The sequence below is a fragment of the Tupaia chinensis genome, unplaced genomic scaffold (genome assembly GCF_000334495.1).
Source record: "Tupaia chinensis unplaced genomic scaffold, TupChi_1.0 Scaffold000248_1, whole genome shotgun sequence".
NCBI lineage: Eukaryota > Metazoa > Chordata > Mammalia > Scandentia > Tupaiidae > Tupaia > Tupaia belangeri.
In genome coordinates, this window is record NW_006159726.1 from 2654191 (window position 1) to 2660950 (window position 6760).

A 6760-nucleotide genomic window follows, 5' to 3' on the forward strand; every position below is an offset into this window, starting at 1 on the left:
ATTCCTGCTAACACTGTTCATTCAGCAGCTCATGGATCAAGGAGTCAATTAGACTTTTAAGTGTTATTATGAAGGCTATAGCTGCCTTAGATAATAGTTCCTCTAATGGATCTGAGCAAATTCAATTGAAAACTCTCCGGAAAAAATTCACCATTCTAGATACCATTAAGCATATTTATAATTCATGGGAAGAGTGTAGACACTACCCTTTGGAGGCTGAAAATTGCATTAGATGCCTACATTTATTTACTGGGCCAACTTGAACATGCTGGGCATGGCTGCATGCACCTGCGGTTCTAGCTAATTGAAATGCTGGGGTAAGAAGAGTGTTACAATGGCAAGACCCTGTCAAAAACACCTATTTCTGGGACCAGCAGTTAGCATAATGGCTATGTCACTGGACTCCCATGTAGTTGACCGCGGTTCGCGTCCCGAACCTGGTGGCTTAAAATTCACGCCAGGCGTGTGTGCGTGCGTGCCCAAGATCCCGAGAGGAAAATGGAGGAGAAGGGATTGCGGCATGGCCATCCCCTCTGGGGGATGATTTCTTACTGTCTGTCTCTCCGTCTCTCTCTGTCTGTCTGGCGAGCGCACGTACCATATAGCAAAAACCTCTCAAAAAAAATATCTATTTCTGTTTCTCTCTCATTTTCTCTTTATCATAAGAAGATAAAGAGCATTCATTGGAATTTCAAAGATGTTGATTCCACTCTTTATGGATGACTTGGAGGGGTTTAAAACCTTAAGTGAAGGAAGCCTGAGCAGATACACTAGAAATACTAAGACAACCGGAATTATAAGGGGATCCTGAAGATGTAACTGGTCTTAGGATGAAATTTGAATGGATAAGGAGTTGTTTCTTATGGATGAGTAAAGATACTGGTTTCTTGAGAAGTATCTGCTCTTTCCTGGTGAAAATGCTGTGGACATTATTGAAGTGACAATAGATTTAGAGTATTACATAAACTTAATAGATAAAGAAATGGCAGGGTTTGAGAGAATTGACTCCAATTTTGAAAGGAGTTCTACAGCATCACATGCTAAAGACAAAGCTTTTGTGAAAGGAAGAGTCACTTGATGCAGCAAACTTCATTGTTTTTTTTTTTTTTAATAAATGACCACAGCCTCTCTAGCCATCAGCAGCCACCACCCAGATCAGTCAGCAGACATCAAAATTGAGCAAGAGCTTCCACTAGCAAAAACATTATGACTTGCTGAAGGCACAGATGATCATTAACATTTTCAAGCAATAAAGTATTTTTTGATAAAGGTATGACTTTTTTAGACATTATGATATTATACACTAATACACTACATTTTAGTGTAAACATAACTTTTATATGCACTGAGAAACCAAAATATTTGTTTGACTTTCTTTATGATAATCATTTGCTTTACTGTGATATTTTGTAACCAAACCAGCAGTACCTCTGAGGTGTTCATATATAACATCCTGATCTACTGAAAGGAATGAGAGCTTGGGGCAGAGGGGGAGGGGGCCAACAAATTATTGGAGAATGAGAGGAGGAACTTTTATGGTGAATGACGGTTGTCTTTATAGATTAAAAAGTCTGTCCATTACTTAAGTTGTCTCTGAGAAACCCTCTTTCTGATACAGATAGCTTTACTAATGTAGATTTCCTTTATAGATGTGAAGTTCTTTTATAAGAGGACAGCTTTTCAGAGCCACTCCTGTGTCTGCAGTTTCTCAGAATAGCCCACTCAAAATAAGCTGAAGTAATGTATTTTGGGGTGGCATATTCTGGTCTCCTACAGTCATATTTTGGGGTAATATGTCCAGAGCCCTAACAGTTGTGAAGCTGATCAAGTTTGACTTTTCATTTTCATGGCTAGGAGGCTTAAAAATAAATTTGAAACCCACATAACAGTTTAGGAATTAGTAATATGTAATTTTCTAAGATCATTCCTAGATCTAATTTCTGAAATTATCTTTGTTTTTTGTTCGTCCTCTCCTTCTTACCCATGTCCATAATATGTAATCTTGTCTTATTTTTTGAATCTCTTAAATAAATATAAATAAATGAATTAATTTTCCACCCAAGAGTTTAGTGCATAGCTATTAGGTCATTGGGAAAGTTCTGATGTATTTTTCTATGAGAAAATGCATAATTACTTTCCTGATAATCCAACACATGCCTAAAAGATGTCTTCTTAATACCTGTTAAGTTTTCTTTCATTTAATGTCACTGACAGAGCTCTGAATGCAATAAACAGTGACTACCTAGTATAAGATTTTTTTGTATCCTTAAGTAAAATGTTCTTCTCAAAATATTTGTGGTCATTATATCTACATCTCTACGGTTCGCGTCCCGAACCTGGTGGCTTAAAATTCACGCCAGGCGTGTGTGCGTGCGTGCCCAAGATCCCGAGAGGAAAATGGAGGAGAAGGGATTGCGGCATGGCCATCCCCTCTGGGGGATGATTTCTTACTTTCTGTCTCTCCGTCTCTCTCTGTCTGTCTGGCGAGCGCACGTACCATATAGCAAAAACCTCTCAAAAAAAATATCTATTTCTGTTTCTCTCTCATTTTCTCTTTATCATAAGAAGATAAAGAGCATTCATTGGAATTTCAAAGATGTTGATTCCACTCTTTATGGATGACTTGGAGGGGTTTAAAACCTTAAGTGAAGGAAGCCTCAGCAGATACACTAGAAATACTAAGACAACCGGAATTATAAGGGGATCCTGAAGATGTAACTGGTCTTAGGATGAAATTTGAATGGATAAGGAGTTGTTTCTTATGGATGAGTAAAGATACTGGTTTCTTGAGAAGTATCTGCTCTTTCCTGGTGAAAATGCTGTGGACATTATTGAAGTGACAATAGATTTAGAGTATTACATAAACTTAATAGATAAAGCAATGGCAGGGTTTGAGAGAATTGACTCCAATTTTGAAAGGAGTTCTACAGCATCACATGCTAAAGACAAAGCTTTTGTGAAAGGAAGAGTCACTTGATGCAGCAAACTTCATTGTTTTTTTTTTTTTTAATAAATGACCACAGCCTCTCTAGCCATCAGCAGCCACCACCCAGATCAGTCAGCAGACATCAAAATTGAGCAAGAGCTTCCACTAGCAAAAACATTATGACTTGCTGAAGGCACAGATGATCATTAACATTTTCAAGCAATAAAGTATTTTTTGATAAAGGTATGACTTTTTTAGACATTATGATATTATACACTAATACACTACATTTTAGTGTAAACATAACTTTTATATGCACTGAGAAACCAAAATATTTGTTTGACTTTCTTTATGATAATCATTTGCTTTACTGTGATATTTTGTAACCAAACCAGCAGTACCTCTGAGGTGTTCATATATAACATCCTGATCTACTGAAAGGAATGAGAGCTTGGGGCAGAGGGGGAGGGGGCCAACAAATTATTGGAGAATGAGAGGAGGAACTTTTATGGTGAATGACGGTTGTCTTTATAGATTAAAAAGTCTGTCCATTACTTAAGTTGTCTCTGAGAAACCCTCTTTCTGATACAGATAGCTTTACTAATGTAGATTTCCTTTATAGATGTGAAGTTCTTTTATAAGAGGACAGCTTTTCAGAGCCACTCCTGTGTCTGCAGTTTCTCAGAATAGCCCACTCAAAATAAGCTGAAGTAATGTATTTTGGGGTGGCATATTCTGGTCTCCTACAGTCATATTTTGGGGTAATATGTCCAGAGCCCTAACAGTTGTGAAGCTGATCAAGTTTGACTTTTCATTTTCATGGCTAGGAGGCTTAAAAATAAATTTGAAACCCACATAACTTATGGACATGGCTAGGAGGCTTAAAAATAAATTTGAAACCCACATAACAGTTTAGGAATTAGTAATATGTAATTTTCTAAGATCATTCCTAGATCTAATTTCTGAAATTATCTTTGTTTTTTGTTCGTCCTCTCCTTCTTACCCATGTCCATAATATGTAATCTTGTCTTATTTTTTGAATCTCTTAAATAAATATAAATAAATGAATTAATTTTCCACCCAAGAGTTTAGTGCATAGCTATTAGGTCATTGGGAAAGTTCTGATGTATTTTTCTATGAGAAAATGCATAATTACTTTCCTGATAATCCAACACATGCCTAAAAGATGTCTTCTTAATACCTGTTAAGTTTTCTTTCATTTAATGTCACTGACAGAGCTCTGAATGCAATAAACAGTGACTACCTAGTATAAGATTTTTTTGTATCCTTAAGTAAAATGTTCTTCTCAAAATATTTGTGGTCATTATATCTACATCTCTATTCATATAAATGGAAAGTTCAAAAGTCTATAATATTCAGTGTATTAACTTAAATACAATAACATATTATAAATAGTACTAAATACAAATATAATGCTTTATAATATTTTCTTCTCTTTTTTCATGACTTTTTTTTTCTTTAACTTGTTATGGGGCATATGTGCTTGCCAGAGAGCAAAAGAAAGTGAGAAAGCACCCCCAAGGGGATGGCCATGACACAATCCCTTCTCCTCCAGTCTACTCTTGGGATTTGGGCACACACACATGCAAACATGCCTGGGGAGTTTTTTCAAGCTACTGGGTTCAGGACACAACCATGCAATCAGACATGTGAGATCCTGCCTCTTTAACCACCATGCTACTGGCTGGCCCCCGTGAAATACTTTTATTCAAACCCTTTATATGCATCTTTAAAACCACTCACTGAATTTGTTATTATCACTAGATGCTTTGAAAAAAAAAAAACCTTTATATTATAAACATTTTACAACATACTCAAAAGAGAACCATCTAATCTTTCATCTACTCATTTCCTGGCTTCAACAATTACAACTATATGGCCAATTTTATCTCATTTATATTTCTATGCATTTCTCTTCCCCACTTAGTTGGATTATTATTTTTCTTTTTTGGAGAGGATTTTACAATAGGGGCATGTGCGCTTGCCAGAAAGACAGAGACCGAGAGACAGAAAGTGAGAAATCACCCTCTGGGGGGGGGATGGCCATGCCACAATCCCTTCTCCTCCATTCTCCTCTTGGGATCTTGGGCACGCATGCACACGTGCCTAGTGTGAGTGCCACCAGGCCCGGAACTCGAACCGTGGTTGACTACATGGGAGTCCAGTGATATAGCCACTACACCAACTGCTAGTCCCTAGTTAGATTATTTTGAAGTGGGTTCCAGACATCATATCCTTTTATCCTTAAGGTATTTCAGAATGTATCCTTAAAGAGATCTGTATTTTTAATAGCATGAGTGTAATATTTTCATTCCTGAAAAGGTTAATGATAGTTTTTAACTTTATTAAATGACTAGCTGATGTTAAAGATAGTCCCTGTTTTCTAATTTTTAAAAATACAAATAGTTTGAAAATATCTTTATTTGCAGATGACATGATGGTATACTTAGAAGACCCAAAGGTATCCATGAAAAAAATTCTTGAAGTAATAAGTGAATACAGTAAGGTGGCAGGATACAAAATCAATATCCAAAAATCTATAGCATTTCTATTTATGAACAACAAGTTGAATGAAGCAGAGCTGAAGAAAGGAACCCCTTTCACCATAGCCACAAGGTGTATAAGATACCTAGGGATAAACCTAACTAAGAAAGTCAAAGACCTTTATAAAGAAAACTACGAGAATCTTAAAAAAGACATTGAAAGTGACATAAAAAAGTGGAAGGACATCCCATGCTCCTGGATTGGAAGAATTAACATAGTCAAAATGGCAATTCTACCCAAATTAATATACATGTTTAATGCAATTCCAATCAAAATACCTGAGATATTCTTCAGAGATCTAGAAAAGACAATTATAGAATTTGTCTGGAACTGTAAAAGACCTGGTATTGCAAAAGCAATCCTGCATAAGAAGAATGGAGTAGGAGGCATATCACTCCCTGATCCCAAGTTATACTATAAAGCTGTGGTCATCAAAACAGCATGGTATTGGCATAAAAACAGACATGTGGACCAATGGAAGAGAATAGAGACCCCAGAAATAACTCCCAAAGCTTATAGCCAACTGATCTTTGACAAAGGATATCAGTCAATCCATTGGGAAAAGGAAAACCTCTTTAGTAAATGGTGCTGGAAAAACTGGGTATCCACCTGCAGAAAGATGAAACTGAACCCCCATCTTTCACCATTAACAACAGTCAACTCAAAATGGATCAAAGATCTGAACCTAAGACCTCAGACAATAAAACTACTTGTGGAAAATGCTGGGGAAACTCTGGGAGACATTGGAGTAGGCAAAGACTTCTTAAATAAGACTCCCAAAGCACAGGCAATAATCCCTAAAATAGACAAGTGGGACTATATTAGACTAAGAAGTTTCTGCACAGCAAAGGACACAGTAACAAGTGTGAACCGACAACCCTCAGAATGGGAAAATATTTTTGTTAAATATGCCTCAGACAAGGGACTGATAACGAGAATACATAGGGAACTCAAGTGCCTTATGCGAAAAAAAATGATTAACCCGATTAAAAGATGGGAAAGTGAGCTGAACAAAAGTCTCTCTAAGGAAGACATACGAACAGCCAAAAAGCATATGAGGAAATGCTCGACATCCCTCATCATAAGGGAAATGCAGATAAAAACCACAATGAGATACCACCTAACCCCTGTCAAAATGGTCAGATATGGAGGATCTATTGCTGAGTGAAGTAAGCCAGGCTATGAAAGAAAGATATTTTATGTATCTACTCAATATATACCGACTATCCACACTCTATGATAGAGAGCAAAAAATTGGAGGACATAAAA

At 36.7% G+C, this 6760-nt stretch overlaps 1 pseudogene; it reads left to right on the forward strand.

Annotated features, from left to right (window-relative positions):
* LOC102494348 (tigger transposable element-derived protein 1-like) overlaps positions 1 to 3095 on the forward strand; it is a 32475-nt pseudogene extending 29380 nt beyond the window's left edge.
* Positions 3096 to 6760: the final 3665 nt, after the last annotated feature.